This window comes from Dendropsophus ebraccatus, chromosome 10 (genome assembly GCF_027789765.1).
Source record: "Dendropsophus ebraccatus isolate aDenEbr1 chromosome 10, aDenEbr1.pat, whole genome shotgun sequence".
Lineage (NCBI taxonomy): Eukaryota > Metazoa > Chordata > Amphibia > Anura > Hylidae > Dendropsophus > Dendropsophus ebraccatus.
The window spans coordinates 82345530-82366664 of NC_091463.1; the positions used below are offsets into that span (position 1 = coordinate 82345530).

Below are 21135 nucleotides of genomic sequence, written 5' to 3' on the forward strand. Positions count from 1 at the left end.
TCCCTCCTGTCTGTATGGCGCTTCTCCCTCCTGTCTGTATGGCGCTTCTCCCTCCCTCCTGTATGCCGCTTCTCCCTCCCTCCTGTCTGTATGGCGCTTCTCCCTCCCTCCTGTATGCCGCTTTTCCCTCCCTCCCTCCTGTATGGCGCTTCTCCCTCCTGTCTGTATGGCGCTTCTCCCTCCCTCCTGTATGCCGCTTCTCCCTCCCTCCTGTATGCCGCTTCTCCCTCCCTCCTGTATGCCGCTTCTCCCTCCCTCCTGTATGCCGCTTCTCCCTCCCTCCTGTATGCCGCTTCTCCCTCCCTCCTGTCTGTATGGCGCTTCTCCCTCCTGTCTGTATGGCGCTTCTCCCTCCCTCCTGTATGCCGCTTCTCCCTCCCTCCTGTCTGTATGGCGCTTCTCCCTCCCTCCTGTATGCCGCTTCTCCCTCCCTCCCTCCTGTATGGCGCTTCTCCCTCCCTCCTGTCTGTATGGCGCTTCTCCCTCCTGTCTGTATGGCGCTTCTCCCTCCCTCCTGTATGCCGTTTCTCCCTCCCTCCTGTCTGTATGGCGCTTCTCCCTCCCTCCTGTATGCCGCTTCTCCCTCCCTCCTGTCTGTATGCCGCTTCTCCCTCCCTCCTGTCTGTATGCCGCTTCTCCCTCCCTCCTGTCTGTATGGCGCTTCTCCCTCCCTCCTGTATGCCGCTTCTCCCTCCCTCCTGTCTGTATGCTGCTTCTCCCTCCCTCCTGTCTGTATGCTGCTTCTCCCTCCTGTCTGTATGACGCTTCTCCCTCCCTCCTGTCTGTATGGCGCTTCTCCCTCCCTCCTGTATGCCGCTTCTCCCTCCCTCCTGTCTGTATGCCGCTTCTCCCTCCTGTCTGTATGACGCTTCTCCCTCCCTCCTGTATGCCGCTTCTCCCTCCCTCCTGTCTGTATGCTGCTTCTCCCATCTGTCTGTATGCCGCTTCTCCCTCCCTCTTGTCTGTATGGCGCTTCTCCCTCCCTCCAGTATGCCGCTATTCCCTCCCTCCTGTATGCTGCTTCTCCCTCCCTCCTGTATGCTGCTTCTCCCTCCCTCCTGTATGCTGCTTCTCCCTCCCTCCCTCCTGTATGCCGCTATTCCCTCCCTCCTGTATGCTGCTTCTCCCTCCCTCCTGTCTGTATGACGCTTCTCCCTCCCTCCTGTATGCCGCTTCTCCCTCCCTCCTGTCTGTATGCCGCTTCTCCCTCCCTCCTGTCTGTATGACGCTTCTCCCTCCCTCCTGTATGCCGCTTCTCCCTCCCTCCTGTCTGTATGGCGCTTCTCCCTCCCTCCTGTATGCCGCTTCTCCCTCCCTCCTGTCTGTATGCCGCTTCTCCCTCCTGTCTGTATGACGCTTCTCCCTCCCTCCTGTATGCCGCTTCTCCCTCCCTCCTGTCTGTATGCTGCTTCTCCCATCTGTCTGTATGCCGCTTCTCCCTCCCTCTTGTCTGTATGGCGCTTCTCCCTCCCTCCAGTATGCCGCTATTCCCTCCCTCCTGTATGCTGCTTCTCCCTCCCTCCTGTATGCTGCTTCTCCCTCCCTCCTGTATGCTGCTTCTCCCTCCCTCCTGTATGCTGCTTCTCCCTCCCTCCCTCCTGTATGCCGCTATTCCCTCCCTCCTGTATGCTGCTTCTCCCTCCCTCCTGTCTGTATGACGCTTCTCCCTCCCTCCTGTATGCCGCTTCTCCCTCCCTCCTGTATGCCGCTTCTCCCTCCCTCCTGTCTGTATGCTGCTTCTCCCTCCCTCCTGTATGACGCTTCTCCCTCCCTCCTGTATGCCGCTTCTCCCTCCCTCCTGTCTGTATGGCGCTTCTCCCTCCCTCCTGTATGCCGCTTCTCCCTCCCTCCTGTCTGTATGCCGCTTCTCCCTCCTGTCTGTATGACGCTTCTCCCTCCCTCCTGTATGCCGCTTCTCCCTCCCTCCTGTCTGTATGCTGCTTCTCCCATCTGTCTGTATGCCGCTTCTCCCTCCCTCTTGTCTGTATGGCGCTTCTCCCTCCCTCCAGTATGCCGCTATTCCCTCCCTCCTGTATGCCGCTATTCCCTCCCTCCTGTATGCTGCTTCTCCCTCCCTCCTGTATGCTGCTTCTCCCTCCCTCCTGTATGCTGCTTCTCCCTCCCTCCCTCCTGTATGCCGCTATTCCCTCCCTCCTGTATGCTGCTTCTCCCTCCCTCCTGTCTGTATGACGCTTCTCCCTCCCTCCTGTATGCCGCTTCTCCCTCCCTCCTGTATGCCGCTTCTCCCTCCCTCCTGTCTGTATGCTGCTTCTCCCTCCCTCCTGTATGACGCTTCTCCCTCCCTCCTGTATGCCGCTTCTCCCTCCCTCCTGTCTGTATGGCGCTTCTCCCTCCCTCCTGTATGCCGCTTCTCCCTCCCTCCTGTCTGTATGCCGCTTCTCCCTCCTGTCTGTATGACGCTTCTCCCTCCCTCCTGTATGCCGCTTCTCCCTCCCTCCTGTCTGTATGCTGCTTCTCCCATCTGTCTGTATGCCGCTTCTCCCTCCCTCTTGTCTGTATGGCGCTTCTCCCTCCCTCCAGTATGCCGCTATTCCCTCCCTCCTGTATGCTGCTTCTCCCTCCCTCCTGTATGCTGCTTCTCCCTCCCTCCTGTATGCTGCTTCTCCCTCCCTCCCTCCTGTATGCCGCTATTCCCTCCCTCCTGTATGCTGCTTCTCCCTCCCTCCCTCCTGTATGCCGCTATTCCCTCCCTCCTGTATGCTGCTTCTCCCTCCCTCCTGTATGCCGCTTCTCCCTCCTTTCTATATACTGCTGCTGCCCCCTGCCCGCCCCCCCTGCCCCTCTTGCTATGTGCCCCTGCTCTCCTCCATATATGTGCTGCTGCCCCCTCAGTGGGAGTCTTATACAGTACAGTGTTCTGTGTTATTACCTGAGCTCCTCCTGCAGCTGTAAATCGTCGGATCCCCAGTGCAGCCACTGCCCGATCAGAGCACTCACTTTGGCTCAGCTCCCTGCTCTGTACTCGGCTCATGTGACTGTGACCCCACAATAACTGAGTACAGGGCAGAGAACTGAGTGTCCTGATCGGGCAGTTGCTGCACTGGGGATCCGACAATCTACAGCTGCAGGAGGAGCTCAGGTAATAACACAGATCTCTTATGTCCATAGCAAAGCAAATTGTTGTAAATTACAAGTTGTAATGATTAACTGTAACTCCTATCATTGGAGCTGATGATGTGTTTGGTGGATTCCCCTATAGTTATATAATCACTGTGGAGGATATTGCATGTGTATGCTGGGAGTTATTGTCGGCTCCAAGCCAGATAAGGTACCAGTACATACATGCATTATCCCCCACAGTGATTATATAGGAATAAACCAAACAATCAGCTCCCAGGACAGAAGTTACTGTTATCCAGAACTATTGGCAACTATTTGTTACACTGCAATAGATACATCTGTACAGACAGGAATATTGTAACCAATCAGTGACTGCAGCAAAGGAGTTACAGTTGCTTATTACAGCCAGCAACTCTTGTCTCACTGAGGTGGCTGCATATAGGAGAGCAAAGTGTCTCTCCTACTCTTTTTTAATTGGTACAATTAGCCCCCATATACACCAGAGAGCAATAGCCGGTACTCTCCTGTGTGTGTGTAAATAAATATATATATATATATATATATATATATATATATATATATATATATATATATATTATATATATATATATATATATATATATATATATATATATACACACACACACACACACACACACACAGATATAGATACATACAGGAGATAGATAGATAGATAGATAGATAGATAGATAGATAGATATATACACACACATACATGCAGGAGCCATATATATATATACACACATAGTTCCACAATGGAGTGCACTCTGTATTTTTTTCACTGAAGGACGTGCTATAGATCTCTTTGTGTGTGTATATATATATATATATATATATATATATATATATATATATATATATATATATACCTTCTCTACCTGTGCTATGTGTGACACTGCGGTGTATTATGAAGGGCTTTTATATATATATATATATATATATATATAATGAGCCCTTCATAATACACCGCAGTGTCACACATAGCACAGGTAGAGAAGGTATATATATATATATAAATATATATATATACTCTACCTGTGAGACACGTCTGTTGTATGTGTACTTCTGTGCAGACAACAACAAAATGGCGCTGCCCAGCAGTACACATAATATCACCTTTCCCCTCTTTGTTCCTTTGTGAAAAGAGGAGGGAGGTGATGATGTCACAGCAGTTGAGCAGAGACTGCCTCTTTTTTCAGCACAGCCGTATAGCAGGTAACTTTTACCAGCAGTTTTTCTGCTGGAGCTCCCCCTAGGGACCATTACTGGGAAATATGGAAAATTAGATTTTTCATATTTCCTTACATGTAAAAAAAAAAAAAAAAAAACACTTACAAATTAACAAAAAAACCAAATTCAATTTTATCATTTTTTTTTTTTTTTTTTTTACTTTGTGACACATTCCCTTTAAGAACGAATGAAGCTGCTGGGTTTTGAGGTTATCGTGGTGATCGTTTTTAAGATCACAGAGGGGGCCACCCATCTTGTAATCTATTAATTGTGTTTTATTCCATGCATACTGTGGACAGGACATAACTTATTAAGATGGGAATACCCCTTTAACCCCTTGCCTCCGCAGCCTGTTTTGGCCTTAATGACCAGGGCCTATTTTTCAAATCTGACCTGTCTCTCTTTATGTAGTGATATCTCTGTGATGCTTTTAACTGTTGGGGTTATTCTGAGATTGTTTTTCCTTGACATATTCCTCTTTATGTTTGTGGTATACTTTTGTTGATACACTCAGTAGTTTTTTGTAAAAAGCACAACATTTGCGCAAAAATTAGAAAAATGTACGTTTCTTTATATTCAAAATTCTCTTGTTCTAAGAAAAATAGTTATGCCACATGAACTAATTATTACTGCAACATCTACAACATGTCTACTTTATGGTGACGTCATTTGGTGAACGTCCTTTTACTTTTTAGGATGTTAGAGGGCTTTGAAATTTTGCAGCGATTTTTCTAATTTTCAGGAAAAAAATTTTTGGGACCAGTTTAGTTCTGAAGTGGATTTGTGGGGCCTGTATGTTAGTTACCCCCATGAATCCCTCTACTGTAAAAACTGCACCCTTCAAAGTATTCAAAGTAACATTTCATACGTTTATTAACCCTTTAGGTATTTCACAGAAATTTAAGCAAGTTGGAGGGAAAATTTTAAATTTTCATTTTTTGCCAGATATTCTATTTTAATCAATTATTTTCCTCTAACACAGCAAATACTAACTGAGAAATGCCACTCAATATTGATTCCCCTTATTCCAGTGTTTCTAGAAATCCCCCATATGTGGCCGCAGTGCGTCACCTGACTCAACCACAGGCATCAGACATGACAGAGACCTGGGGAATTTGGGGGCCTTTTTTTTATTTCAGGTTTTTTTTAGCCATTAAACCATGTTACAGAGGCCTTGGGGTGCCAAAATATTTGTGTAAGATGAGTTGACGTTTCCATCGGTACCATTCTGTACGACATATGTGTGATACTAAAGCTAAAATCCCTGCCATTAGCACATAAAATGGCGGTTGAAACACCTAAAATGGCGGCTGGAGCACACAAAATGTCCGCCACATCATCTAAGATGGCGGACCATCATCTAAGATGGCGGACTATCATCTAAGATGGCTGCCGCACTATAAAATGGCGCCAAACCAAGGTGTCATGGCTGCCGCAGTACAAAATGGCGGTCTATTGAGACAGTTCACTTCACCTCATATATCCTTTGTTTCACCCATACTTATTGTGTAATATCTTGGATACTGTAATATCTGCACTTTGTCACATTTGACATATTCTGGGATGAGAAACGTGGCTTGGATATCTGCCCGGACATTCCTGGCCAGAATGTTTGGGTTGATTTCGAGTTATCTAAGTAATGCCTTACAGATGTGTGAACACATCTGTAACTGCCTACTTTTAATGACGTAAAAAGGGGTATATAAACGGACAAACGCCATCAAGTCCCTGTTAACCTTTGAGTCGGCAGTACAAGGGACGCCTGGCTGTCTGATGTGACCTGTTGCGGGCTTGATGACGTAATTCCTGATGATCCCCCTTTCGGAATCTCATCAATGATGTGTAACAGTGTGGTAAGTGCTTTATTATATTTTTAATAAACTATATTTAACTATTGCTGATTTGTCTGACTCTCTTTTCATGTTCTATAACGGAATCCAAAGAACCTAAGCTCTAAGCAAAACATTTTTGGCGTAGTCGGCAGGATTCCAATTATAGAATAAGAAAAGAAAAGATCTTGTGAACATGTTTAAGCGTAAGACACAAATCAGTTCTGAAAAAACTGTTGATGTAATACCGGGGTGGGAGCTGGCTCCTTACACCGTTTTAGCTAGGGAATGGGCTAAAGTTACAGGATTAGGAGAAAGTTGGGATGAACAACTAGGAACCTGTAGCCCAGTAGATGTAAAAAAATGTTTAGAAAATGTGCCGCTGAGCTATGAAAATGATTATGTAGCCGTATGTAAACAGCAAGATGAGAAAAATAGGTTGTTACTAACTTGTGTCAGTGAGCTAGAACAGCAATTGTTTACCCTTCAGTCCCAGGAAACTATTCACAGATGTAAGAATGAAATGCTCGCTGATCTAGTAACTGTGAGGGTAACACAATACAAATATAAGAGGAAAAAATATGCAGGGGAACAAGGCAAGGATGGAATGGTGTCCCGAACTGATAGGTTCAGGGCGTTGCTGAGCGCTGGAGTGCCTGCCAAGGATATTGACAGGGTTCCAACTGCTGAGTTATGGAAGATATATCAAGAGAAATTGGGAAAGAAAGTTTCTAAATCACACAAAGAACAGTATGACAATGCCTCAGCAGAATGTACAGATTTGTTTAAAGTGGTGAAAGCATTGTTATCAGAATACAAAGAAAAGGAGAGCATTCTGTGGAGAATCTCTCCGGGACCATTATGATTGATAGGTTAGCCAAGCCCACCGTGTAGATGCCCGACCCCATGTTAATTTATAAATTGAGTGGAGAAATAAAAAGCACAAAATGTAACAGCATTAGTGGATACGAGGGCAGAGGCTAAACTTATTTTTGGGAACCCAGATATGCATAATGGGCAAAAAGTAACCCTTAGGGGGCTTGGTGGTCGGAAAGACATTGGCATTTGAACTAATATTTGAATATTCCTGTTAGACAGTACAGTGTTATTGTAATCACAACACCTGAATATATTACAGGTGTTGGGGGGGAATAATGTATTAGTTTGTCTGTTTGTGTCTGTGTCTTTACTTTCTTTCTCTGCTGGCCAGCAAAACTTATTTCTATCTACTGTTATTTCTACAGACAGACTGGTGCGGCATTTCCCACCAACACATATAGCATTACCGCTTACTAGGAGTAAGCAGAGGGAGGGGGTGCTGGGTGTATATAGAGCGCTGCTTTGATTATTACCAGGTGAGGCTGAGCAGGAGCTACGCAGCTATTGTGGGTTTTGTATTCCTGTTTATTTTGTGTATGTCTATGTTATTTATGTTGACTGTGTATTAGGATTGTATGCTGTGTAAGAAAAGATAAATTTGAAACTTTTTTATGTTTAAAAGTGAACACCTGGATATATTGCTTTAAAAGTGTTGCATTTTGGGTAAGTTTAGAGAGAATCTGGCTCAGAGTATGTGAGCTGGGAAAGCAAGGTGCTGCTTAATATTAAGGCACCTGCAACAAACCCCCTGATTATTAAATAAAGAAGCATTTAGTTTTTTATGACTGAGTGACATTGCTTCTCTTTGTTATCTCAAGAAATCCCACATCTAAATAGTATAGACATTTTAAGGGGATAGTAATTGTATTTGGCTGATAAATATTCTTTTGGAGTAAAATCTGTGCAAATTAATCCAGTTTTGATAGGAAAATTGAAAATGAAGCTTGTTCAGATTTCTAGAGCAACAAAAACAATTCATGTAAAATAATATAGAATTCCAGGGGAAACTCGAGAATGTAACTGTTTTTCATGTTGATGCTCATACTAACATAAGTTCTCTTGACAGACTTTACAAAGATTGCTGAGGCTCAAATCAGTGAGGAAGAACTTGAGTACTCCCAGGATTGGGGTTGGCTAAAATGAGCTTACCAAAAGTGTGAACACCTTGGAGAGAAAAAGCCACCTTCCGGTGGGGACAAACCAGAGGTGTCCCCCTCAGGTTAGAGGTTATAAAGACAATAATACAACAGTGTCCTGTGTGCCAACATTCGCAGCACAGTTTAGTGTCCAGGGTGGTAAAGGGACACATCTTGCGAGGTACATTACCTGGTTAAATTTGGCAAATAGACTATATTGGGCCATTAACTGAGTCACAAGGTTGTCGATATGCTTGCATTGCAGTAGACACCTATTCAGGTGTACTGGTGGTACACCCATGCAAGTTAGGGATACAGCTAAATCTCCCCTGCAAGCTACACCACAATCAGTAGGGTTAGACCTGTATTGTGCTCAGACTGAATCCATTATGCCTGGAGAAATAAAAGCCTTAGGCACCAGATTGGGAATAATATTTCCTCCAGAACATTTTGGGTTAATCTTGGGACAATCCAGCTTGAGGTTACGTGGTGTACAGGTAAACAATGAGATAATTGATCCTGATTATCAAGGTGAAATTGAAGTAATCTTACATAATGTTGGAACAGAAACATTACACTCCTGCCACAAATGTATATTTACGTGAGTAATTTCATTCTCCTCAGATTTGGATCCTAGTGATTCTCGGTGGATGCCTATTAGCCGTGCTGTTATGGGACTGGTACGAATCTTGTCAGGACCTCCACTCATACGGGAACGATCCAAAACTAGAAGCAAGAGAGTTGGAAAAAGAACTATGGAAAACCAAAGAGAATATGTGGCTATACCTAGCTCGAGTACTGAACATGACAGACTTTTGCCTAAAAAATGCATATTCGTACAATGTCCTGGAAACCTGTTTGGTCGCTGTACCAACTCCTGTTGCAACATGGACACAGTTACTACAAATTCAACTAAATGACACTGACTTAGAGGAGACTGATTTACTTGTGCATGGAGATTGGATAAGTCCTTATTACGCTTGTTTAAATTGTCCTACATATGCAAACCTAGAGGAAAACATGATTAGAATAGCAACCGGGGCTGTGACAGATGCAGAGTTATGCTTTGAGTTCACATGTAATAAAGATTATATTCCCGCGTGTAACAAATTATTTGTACACACCCCTGCACAGCCCCCGGTGCTAACACAAGTAGATGAGGCAGAACAACAACAGCAACATGCTAATGTACAGGAACATGCTGATGTACAAGAGCGTGTTGATGTACAGGAGCCTGTTAAGGTGCAGGAACATACCGATGTACGAGTAGAACCACAAGAAAAGGTGCAAGAACAACCACATGTACACGTAGAGGCACAGGAAGGTAATCAAGAACCAATACAGGCACCACCAGAACGGAGAGAAACATTACCAAAGATTTTACCAAAGATTTGTGATAGAACTGAAAAGGATTGTCAAATTCTAAAGGTGGGGCGGCGAATGCAATGCAAAAGAACATTAACCGTCCCATCATTAGATGAACATGTACCCCTACCACCCGGATGGGTTTTGTCTTGCAGTAATAGTAGCTATACTTATATACCTGCTAACGTAACCAGAGGGCTATGTGCCTTGGCTAGGTTAACGTTAACGATGGTTCCTACACCCCAGGAACGGGCTGTACACAAAAGGAGCATTGAACAGCTGCCTGAGAATTGTGATTATGATGTACAGCTTTTATCACGAGCAGAATATATAAGTCTAGCTGCATCACTGATAGGGGTGCCCGGTCTAGCTGTATATAATCATCGCACTATAGCACGCATGGCTTGCTTTATGATAAAAAATATAAATATTACCAGTGCTATTTTAGAAGATATATTATTGGACTTGCACTCATATAAGAAAGCAATATTACAAAATAGAGCTGCCATAGATTACTTATTACTCAAACATGGTCATGGATGTGATAGTTTTGCAGGAATGTGTTGCTTCAATCTATCTGATCATTCAGAGGATGTTCATGATAAATTACAGCAATTACATGAAATGGTTACCCACATAAAACAAGATGTAAATCAAGGGTGGTGGGATTGGCTATTAGCGTTCCTGCCCAATTTTGGGTACCTTCGACAGGCTGTTGGGATCATAATCTGTATAATAGCTCTATTAATCACAAGTTGTTGTTGTATTCAATGCATTCCATCTTTGTACACGATGTGTAAACCAACCAGACGCCAAACAGTTAAAGTGGCTTATGGTACATATAAGGTTTCATGACCTGTCTAGGGTGGAATGTGATACTAAAGCTAAAATCCCTGCCATTAGCACATAAAATGGCGGTTGAAACACCTAAAATGGCGGCTGGAGCACACAAAATGTCCGCCACATCATCTAAGATGGCGGACCATCATCTAAGATGGCGGACTATCATCTAAGATGGCTGCCGCACTATAAAATGGCGCCAAACCAAGGTGTCATGGCTGCCGCAGTACAAAATGGCGGTCTATTGAGACAGTTCACTTCACCTCATATATCCTTTGTTTCACCCATACTTATTGTGTAATATCTTGGATACTGTAATATCTGCACTTTGTCACATTTGACATATTCTGGGATGAGAAACGTGGCTTGGATATCTGCCCGGACATTCCTGGCCAGAATGTTTGGGTTGATTTCGAGTTATCTAAGTAATGCCTTACAGATGTGTGAACACATCTGTAACTGCCTACTTTTAATGACGTAAAAAGGGGTATATAAACGGACAAACGCCATCAAGTCCCTGTTAACCTTTGAGTCGGCAGTACAAGGGACGCCTGGCTGTCTGATGTGACCTGTTGCGGGCTTGATGACGTAATTCCTGATGATCCCCCTTTCGGAATCTCATCAATGATGTGTAACAGTGTGGTAAGTGCTTTATTATATTTTTAATAAACTATATTTAACTATTGCTGATTTGTCTGACTCTCTTTTCATGTTCTATAACGGAATCCAAAGAACCTAAGCTCTAAGCAAAACAATATGACACCCTGATAATTTTATATTAAATTTTTTATGAGCTGGTATGAATAAAAAACACAATTTAGCAACAGTTTTTCACCATTTTTTTGTACGCCATTTACTATACATTATATATGACATGTTATCTTTATTCGTCAGGTCAGTACGATTACAGTGATATCCATTTTATATAGCTTTTGTTATAGTTTATGGCATTTATGCTATAAAAACTGTTTGTGTCTTGCATAATGTAAGAGCAGCAATATTTAAATTTTTTCACCAATGGAGTTATGTGAGGGCTTTTTATTGCGGCATAAGTTGACGCTTTTAGTGGTACACCTTCTGGGTACATGTGACGTTTTGATAGCTGTTTTCTTTTTTTTTTAGGGGGCGGGATTAACAAAAATGTTGAATTTTGGTTAGTTATTCATTTATTTTTTTTATGGCATTAATCAGGCGGGATAATTAATGTAACTGGTTAATAGACGGGGTCATTACGGACGTGGTGATACCAAACATATGCATCTTATTTATAGGGGATCATTTATAAAGGGGGATGGGGAATGTGTATATTTATTTATTTAATTAATTTATTTATTTTAATTAATGTAAGTATGTATTTATTTATTTATTTTAATTAATTTAAGTATGTATGTATTTATTTATTTATTTATCTGTGTGTGTGTGTGTTTTTTTTTTTTTTTTTTTTACTTTTACAGGTATATATATAATGCAGTACAGCACCTGATCTGTGCTGTACTGCATTATAGCATTATATACTGAATGAGTGGTCAGTGTAACACACTGACCACTCATTCAAACGATCAGGTCCCTGCAGTGCAGGGTCCTGATCGTTACTAGCCATAGTAACCCAGACGCACCGAGTAGTGTCTGGGTTACTATGGTAACCCCCGGGGGGTGCTGGAAGCTCCGAATGGGGGGCTGCTTCTGGGGAGGGGGGAGCCCTGGAAGCTCCGGGCGTGGGGGCGGTGGAGGATGGCGCTGGAAGCTCTGGGCGGGTGGCTTCTCCGGGAGGGGGGCTTACTTTGGACAGGGGGCCGGCTCCAGGGGAGAAGGTGTGCTGGAACCTCCGGGTGCGTGCGCGGGGGGGAGGGGGGTGCTGCAAGCTCCGGGCAGCGGGGAAGGTGGGCTGCTGGAAGCACGGGGAGGACAGGGGGAGCAGAGGGAGCAGGAAGGGGGGCCCGGGGAGGACATCGGCAGTGGCAGCAGGAGAGGAGGCAATGTGCCGCAGCCTCCTCCTGCTGCCCGATCGGCGAGGGAGCCTGCAGATCTCTCCATAGACGCTGCGGTCACAACGACCGCGGCGTCTATGGGGTTAACTGCCCGGGGGGAGTGCGGCTCCCCTCCGGGCAGTGGCAGCAGGAGGAGGCTGTGTGACACAGCCTCCTCCTGCTTCCTGATCTCATATAGGGATAGTGGGGGGAGGCAGGGAAATCATGACGTCCAGGGACGTCATGATGTGTTCTAGCACTGCTTTTCATGACGTCCCTGGACGTCATATTGGGGGAAGGGGTTAAAGACTTAAGGCTCCATTACACGAAACGATTATCGGCCGTATTCGGCCGTCACAGCCGATATTCATTCCGTGGAATAGGAGCGGGGGCAGCAGACCGCCACTATCCTCTATGGGCTGCCCCCCTCCCCTGCACTTATCCGCACGCTGCACTTACTCGCGCGGTAGCGAGCAGGGAATGAGGAGGAAACAAGCTCCTCTATGTCGTCCCGTGTAATAGGGGCTTTAGACTTGGCCTCCCTTTACAGGGGTTATCCGGGACTAGAAAAAGTACAGCTACTTTCTCCCAAAAACAGCACCACGCCCTGTCTCAGGTTGTGTGTGGTATTACAATTCACCTGCCTTCGCTTCAATGGAATTAAACTGCAAAACCCCACACCCAAACCGAAGACAAGAGTCATGCTGGATAACCCCTTAAAGATCAATGAGTTATAATCTGATATATAGAGCACATTGCAGTACACAGGATGCACCTGTTACATGATCTACAAATACTCTAACCTAACATCTTCTGAAAATCAGTCATGAATTTTCCAGTCATTGCTGTCAAGGATGACTTAGACTTAAAGGGGTATTTCCATCTCAGATGAATAGGACATATGAATGAGACCCCTATTCCTGACACAGGGGCAGGTTCCAGCATACAGCCCCCTTGTCTGCCCATTGTCAGACATTTGGGAGATATCTTGCAGATGTGTCAGATGGAAAGACCCCTTTAATTCATTAAATGAACAACCATCTTGTGTATAAACAGTTCCTGACATGGACAGAGGTGGCAGCAGAGAGCACTGTGTCAGACTGCAAAGAAAACACCACTTCATGCAGGACATACAGCAGCTGATAAGTATGGGAAGACAGGAGATGTTGAAATAGAAGTAAATTACAAATCTATATAACTTTCTGAAACCAGTTGATTTGAAAGAAAAAAGATTTTTCGACAGAGTACCCCTTTAAGGCCAAAACCCACAGTGTCCTTAAGGGGTTAGAGGGCATTATTTACCTGAAATGTGTTCATGTTCGTGTCCTGTCTAACCTGCCATTGGACTGCTAAAAATCTGTAATAAAGATTACACGTTTTTGTTGCACTCAAAGACTGAACATTTATTTATTTTTTATTTTATTTATTAATTTTATTTATTAATTTATACATTTTTGTATTTTTGTGAACTGAACCTGGGAAAACTTTAATACCAGGTCACTGCCTGGAGAGGACATAGCAAGCTGTTTTTCCATCTCCCTGTTCTCTATGTAATATATGGTCCCCAGATAGGGGACGTATCAGATATTACACTGATAACAACAGATACTACACTTGATCTTAGCCAGAAGGCCGAGAAGCGACGTCCCTGACATTGTATGAGTATCCCTGGGTTATATGAGAATTTCTCTCACTGTGGTGATACATCATTTCACTGGTATATTGTGTAACAGGTCTCCAAACCCGCAACTTCCCCCACAGCCACAGCCTTTTCTTTTAGATTCCGTCCTGATAGATGTCATAAATGAGAATTGGGTTAATGTGAACAGGAAGTATTTTGCCTGCTGGGTAGTCAACAAGAAGAAACGTCCCCTGGTGTATATTATTAGTCGTGTATTAATAATGAAGATAAAACTCATAGGATGAATAATAATAAAATTCTTTCAAATCAACTGGTTTCAGAAAGGGCCAGAGATTTGTAATTTACCTCTATTAAAAAATGTCAAGTCTTCCGGTACTTATCAGCTGCTGTATGTCCTGCAGGAAGTGGCATATTTCTTTTCAGCCTGACACAGTGCTCTCTGCTGCCACCTCTGTCCATGTCAGGAACTGTCCAGAGCAGTAGCAAATCCCCATAGAAAACCATTCCTGACATAGATAGAGGTGGCAGCAGAGAGCACTGTGTAAGACTGAAGAGAATACACCACTTCCTGCAGGACATACAGCAGCTGATAAGTACTGGAAGGCTCCTTAAAGGCTGCGGCGGCGTTTAAGTGTGACTGCGGGGGTCCCGATCGTTGAAATGGACCGCCGGAGGTCTCTCACCTGCCTCAGTGCGGTCCGATCGGCGATCTGCTTCACTAAGCCTGCACAGGCAGGCTCAATGAGCAGATTGCCGATAACACTGATCAATGGTATGCCTATGGCAATGATCAGTGAAGAAATCAAACTAATAAATGTAAGTGTCCCCCAAAGGGACTTCAAATGTGTAAAAAAAAAAAAGTTTAAAACACCAATACACTACCCCAAAGCCCCTCCCCCAATAAAAGTTTAAGTCACCCCCCCCTTTCCCATTATATAAAAAATAAAAATAAACATATAATATACCGTTGCGTGCGTAATTGTCCGATCTATTAAAATATAACAAGCGTCATTGCAAACGGCGTACACGGAAAGAGGGAAGAAAGTGCGCGGATTACCGATTTGATGTTACATTATATATATAAAAAAATTAATAAAAAGTGATTAAAACGTCCGATCTTCACAAATATGGTATTAATAAAAACTAGAGATCATGGCGGAAAAAATGACATCCCATAAAGCCCCGTAGGTGAAAAAATAAAACCGTTACAAGCGTCACAATAGGCCCATTTTAGTAATAATTAATTGGTCCACTGGGCCTGGTCCTCAAAGGGTTAAAAACATAAATAAATCAAAGACCTTTTGAGTGCCTGTCACTTGCTTAGTTCAGGGTCCTGATTTGCGCCAGTAACCACCGTCTATTTATAGATTACACTGGATTATGACATTCTACAAAGAAGACAGACGTCTCTAGACAATGGCAGCCACACCTTCTCTTACACGATTACTTTGTTTCGGCCTGCGTTACCATACGACCCGCGATAGAACTTATTATAAATGATGTACAATTCTGGAGAAATAGAATAGAAAGTCACAGCTATTGTTTATTGTGTTGTAGCTGAAAGGCTTAATGTCGCCTTATCCGCATCAGGTAACATTTACAGAAATGTCAGAAAGATAAACCATTGTCATCCAACACGAGCAAAACATGTCCAGATTATAAGAACTAAAAAAAATATATAAAGACACTAAGGGAAAATAATTCTACATTGAGGATTTTATAATGGAAACAGACTATTGTTAGCGCACTGGCTTTACATAGTGTATATCTAATGGCTTACTGTATAGGTGCTGGTGCAAAAGTTCAGCTGGGGCCCCTATTCCTTACTACTTAAAGGACATATTTTTTAATATGTTATTACTTAAGGAAAGTTAGACAAATTTCTAATCTACATAAATTATGGGAAATGCACATATAGTGCAATTTCCCTTAACCCTTAGGGCAGTGATTTTGAAACCAGTGTGACACATGGTCGGGTGTGCGCGGGGAAAGTTCCTCAAACTATGGTGCTCCTGTGTTTTCTTCCCCGGAATTGCGCAGCGATCAGTGGCGGATTATAATGTGGGCGGTTGCATGGTGCGATGCAGTGGGCCGTGATGCACGCATCCAATAACGTGTGCGCTACGGCCCGCAGCAGTGCACCACACTCCCGTTCTCCGCTGATTGGAGGAGCACGTCCGGGCCAGCAGGTGAGGCGGACAGCAGCAGCGACCATCTCGGAGCAGGTGAGGAGGAAGTGGGGAGAGAAACCTGGGGATGGGGGAGAGAAACAGCGGAGAGAAGCAGGGGGGGAAGAAGTTTGGTGGAGCGAAGCAGGGGGGAGAGACGTATGGTGGACAGAAGCACAGGAGAGAAGCATGGGGGAGAGAGGCACAGGAGAGAAGCTGGGGGGAGAAGCATGGTGGAGAGAAGCACAGGAGAGAAGCATGGGGGAGAGAAGCACAGGAGAGAAGCATGGGGGAGAGAGGCACAGGAGAGAAGCAGGGGGGAGAACTATGGTGGAGAGAAGCACAGGAGAGAAGCATGGGGGAGAGAAGCACAGGAGAGAAGCAGGGGGAGAAGTATGGTGGAGAGAAGCACAGGAGAGAAGCATGGGGGAGAGAAGCAGGGGGGAGAAGTATGGTGGAGAGAAGCACAGGAGAGAAGCATGGGGGAGAGAAGCACAGGAGAGAAGTAGGGGGGAGAAGTATGGTGGAGAGAAGCACAGGAGAGAAGCAGGGGGGAGAAGTATGGTGGAGAGAAGCACAGGAGAGAAGCAGGGGGGAGAAGTATGGTGGAGAGAAGCACAGGAGAGAAGCATGGGGGAGAGAAGCACAGGAGAGAAGCAGGGGGGAGAAGTATGGTGGAGAGAAGCACAGGAGAGAAGCATGGGGGAGAGAAGCACAGGAGAGAAGCATGAGGGAGAGAAGCACAGGGGAGAAGCAGGGGGGAGAAGTATGGTTGAGAGAAGCACAGGAGAGAAGCAGGGGGGAGAAGTATGGTGGAGAGAAGCACAGGAGAGAAGCAGGGGGGAGAAGTATGGTGGAGAGAAGCACAGGAGAGAAGCATGGGGGAGAGAAGCACAGGAGAGAAGCAGAGGGGAGAAGTATGGTGGAGAGAAGCACAGGAGAGAAGCATGGGGGAGAGAAGCACAGAAGAGAAGCATGGGGGAGAGAAGCACAGTAGAGAAGCAGGGGGGAGAAGTATGGTGGAGAGAAGCACAGGAGAGAAGAATGAGGGAGAGAAGCACAGGAGAGAAGCAGGGGGGAGAAGTATGGTGGAGAGAAGCACAGGAGAGAAGCAGGGGGGAGAAGTATGGTGGAGAGAAGCATGGGGGAGAGAAGCACAGGAGAGAAGCAGGGGGGAGAAGTATGGTGGAGAGAAGCACAGGAGAGAAGCAGGGGGGAGAAGTATGGTGGAGAGAAGCACAGGAGAGAAGCATGAGGGAGAGAAGCACAGGAGAGAAGCAGGGGAGAGAAGTATGGTGGAAAGAAGCACAGGAGAGAAGCAGGGGGGAGAAGTATGGTGGAGAGAAGCACAGGAGAGAAGCAAGAGGAGAAGTATGGTGGAGAGAAGCACAGGAGAGAAGTAGGGGGGAGAAGTATGGTGTAGAGAAGCACAGGTGGGAGAAGAAAACAGGCCCAAGTTTCACACTGGTGGAGAGAAGCACAGGAGAGAAGCATGGGGGAGAGAAGCACAGGAGAGAAGCAGGGGGGAGAAGTATGGTGGAGAGAAGCACAGGAGAGAAGCATGGGGGAGAGAAGCACAGGAGAGAAGCATGGGGGAGAGAAGCACAGGAGAGAAGCAGGGGGGAGAAGTATGGTGGAGAGAAGCACAGGAGAGAAGCATGAGGGAGAGAAGCACAGGAGAGAAGCAGGGGGGAGAAGTATGGTGGAGAGAAGCACAGGAGAGAAGCGGGGGGGGGAGAAGTATGGTGGAGAGAAGCACAGGAGAGAAGCATGGGGGAGAGAAGCACAGGAGAGAAGTAGGGGGGAGAAGTATGGTGGAGAGAAGCACAGGAGAGAAGCAGGGGGGAGAAGTATGGTGGAGAGAAGCACAGGAGAGAAGCAGGGGGGAGAAGTATGGTGGAGAGAAGCACAGGAGAGAAGCATGGGGGAGAGAAGCACAGGAGAGAAGCAGGGGGGAGAAGTATGGTGGAGAGAAGCACAGGAGAGAAGCATGGGGGAGAGAAGCACAGGAGAGAAGCATGGGGGGAGAAGCACAGGAGAGAAGCAGGGGGGAGAAGTATGGTGGAGAGAAGCACAGGAGAGAAGCATGGGGGAGAGAAGCACAGGAGAGAAGCAGGGGGGAGAAGTATGGTGGAGAGAAGCACAGGAGAGAAGCATGGGGGAGAGAAGCACAGGAGAGAAGCATGGGGGGAGAAGCACAGGAGAGAAGCAGGGGGAGAAGTATGGTGGAGAGAAGCACAGGAGAGAAGCATGAGGGAGAGAAGCACAGAAGAGAAGCAGGGGGGAGAAGTAATGTGGAGAGAAGCACAGGAGAGAAGCAGGGGGAGAAGTATGGTGGAGAGAAGCACAGGAGAGAAGCAGGGGGGAGAAGTATGGTGGAGAGAAGCACAGGAGAGAAGCATGGGGGAGAGAAGCACAGGAGAGAAGCAGAGGGGAGAAGTATGGTGGAGAGAAGCACAGGAGAGAAGCATGGGGGAGAGAAGCACAGGAGAGAAGCATGGGGGAGAGAAGCACAGTAGAGAAGCAGGGGGGAGAAGTATGGTGGAGAGAAGCACAGGAGAGAAGCATGTGGGAGAGAAGCACAGGAGAGAAGCAGGGGGGAGAAGTATGGTGGAGAGAAGCACAGGAGAGAAGCAGGGGGGAGAAGTATGGTGGAGAGAAGCATGGGGGAGAGAAGCACAGGAGAGAAGCAGGGGGGAGAAGTATGGTGGAGAGAAGCACAGGAGAGAAGCAGGAGGGAGAAGTATGGTGGAGAGAAGCACAGGAGAGAAGCATGAGGGAGAGAAGCACAGGAGAGAAGCAGGGGAGAGAAGTATGGTGGAAAGAACACAGGAGAGAAGCAGGGGGGAGAAGTATGGTGGAGAGAAGCACAGGAGAGAAGCAGGGGGAGAAGTATGGTGGAGAGAAGCACAGGAGAGAAGTAGGGGGGAGAAGTATGCTGTAGAGAAGCACAGGTGGGAGAAGAAAACAGGCCCAAGTTTCACACTGGTGGAGAGAAGCACAGGAGAGAAGCATGGGGGAGAGAAGCACAGGAGAGAAGCAGGGGGGAGAAGTATGGTGGAGAGAAGCACAGGAGAGAAGCATGGGGGAGAGAAGCACAGGAGAGAAGCAGGGGGGAGAAGTATGGTGGAGAGAAGCACAGGAGAGAAGCATGAGGGAGAGAAGCACAGGAGAGAAGCAGGGGGGAGAAGTATGGTGAAGAGAAGCACAGGAGAGAAGCAGGGGGGAGAAGTATGGTGGAGAGAAGCATGGGGGAGAGAAGCACCGGAGAGAAGCAGGGGGGAGAAGTATGGTGGAGAGAAGCAGGGGGGAGAAGTATGGTGGAGAGAAGCACAGGAGAGAAGCAGGGGGAGAAGTATGGTGGAGAGAAGCACAGGAGAGAAGCATGGGGGAGAGAAGCACAGTAGAGAAGCAGGGGGGAGAAGTATGGTTGAGAGAAGCACAGGAGAGAAGCATGGGGGAGAAGTATGGTGGAGAGAAGCATGGGGGAGAGAAACACAGGAGAGAAGCAAGGGGGAGAAGTATGGTGGAGAGATGCACAGGAGAGAAGCATGGGGGAGAGAAGCACAGGAAAGAAGCAGGGGGGAGAAGTATGGTAGAGAGAAGCACAGGAGAAAAGCAGGGGGGAGAAGTATGGTGGAGAGAAGCACAGGAGAGAAGTAGGGGGGAGAAGTATGGTGGAGAGAAGCACAAGTGGGAGAAGAAAACAGGCCCAGGTTTCACACTGAGTGAGTATAAATACATTTAGAATCTATATAATTAACTATATGTATAATATGCACTTGCAGTGTCCGGGAACAGCCCTTCTCATGTTCACACTTGTATTATAACCAGTTCTGTTCTGGAAGGCTATGGTCCACTGCAAACTGCGTGTATTGTGTCACCCCTGCAGTACTCAGGTCTGCTATTCCATTCATTTCTTGTATATCTATTCAGGTATCAGTGTCTAATGGTATTATGTCGCCCCCAGTGTTCAAGTATGGTACTTCTCATGTTTATTTCTCTGTATGTGCCTAATGGTGTGATGATGCAATGGCTGGATGTCACGTGACTGTGCCCTGCTTCCATGGTAACTCTGATGGTCATCGAGCTTTGGCTGGGGTTGCCATGTGACTTCCTGTTCTACCTCAGTCTATCATCTACCCCAGAGGGGATAGAGTGTGTTGCTCTGCTGTTCCTGTTCAGTCCAGTCTTGTCCTCCACCTTCAGGGAGACAAGTGTGTTAGACCTCTCTCCCTGCTAAGAGAGAGGCCTGCGTGTGCTCTGCTGCTCCAGTCCACTGGCTGTGTTCCTGTTTCAAGTCTCAAGATTCTCATCTGGGTGTCGATTCTTTAGTCGTTCCTCTCATCATCTTCTCTAATCATCAACAGCAAGTATTTTATTCAAGTCTCATTCCACCCAGCATCTCACCTTCAGTTTCACTACTACTCCCATCATTCAGCACGCTACTCTCACAGCCTATTGCAGCATCACCCATTACTCTGCTTTATTCAAGATTGCCTTATTCCCGGTTGCATCCGGAGAGACTGTTGCTACTAGTTACAACCGTTACAATAAATATACAACCACCGTTGTTTCTGAACCTTGGCATTGGTGTGATAATTGGTGCCATGACTAAGGACAACGAGGAATCGCATGCCCAGTATTCCCGCATGGTCAGGAGTCCGGTTTCCAGCTGTATCACCCTCGTGCCTACACCGTGACCACATTATCCTACAGCTGCCCCAGTTCCTGCCTGTTAGCACTATCTACACTGCAGAGTGGCCCCTAGGGGCCTGGGGCATCGCATACTGTTTTAGTGTCATTTTGTGCCATTTTGGTTGGTGGTGTGCCCCGGGATTTTTTAAGTATAAAAAGTGTGCCGCGGTTCGAAAAAGGTTAAAAATCACTGCCTTAGAGAACCGGGCCAATTTAAATTTTAGCGTTTTCGTTTTTCCCTCCTTGTTCTTAAAAGGCCATAGCAGTTGCATTTTTTCC

At 46.2% G+C, this 21135-nt stretch overlaps 1 protein-coding gene, 1 long non-coding RNA gene and 1 other non-coding gene across 3 annotated transcripts in view; 1 reads left to right on the top strand and 2 right to left on the bottom strand.

Annotated features, from left to right (window-relative positions):
* P2RY10 (P2Y receptor family member 10) overlaps positions 1-21135 on the bottom strand; it is a 42674-nt gene that overhangs the window by 11338 nt on the left and 10201 nt on the right. The gene's annotated exons all lie outside the window — the stretch shown is intronic.
* LOC138766221 (uncharacterized) lies at positions 5580-11066 on the top strand. The gene is made up of 2 exons (XR_011358703.1): positions 5580-8259; positions 8801-11066. It is a non-coding gene; the product is annotated as an uncharacterized lncRNA (long non-coding RNA).
* Positions 13808-13992, bottom strand: LOC138766685 (U2 spliceosomal RNA). Its single transcript, XR_011358736.1, has one exon. It is a non-coding gene; the product is annotated as a U2 spliceosomal RNA (small nuclear RNA).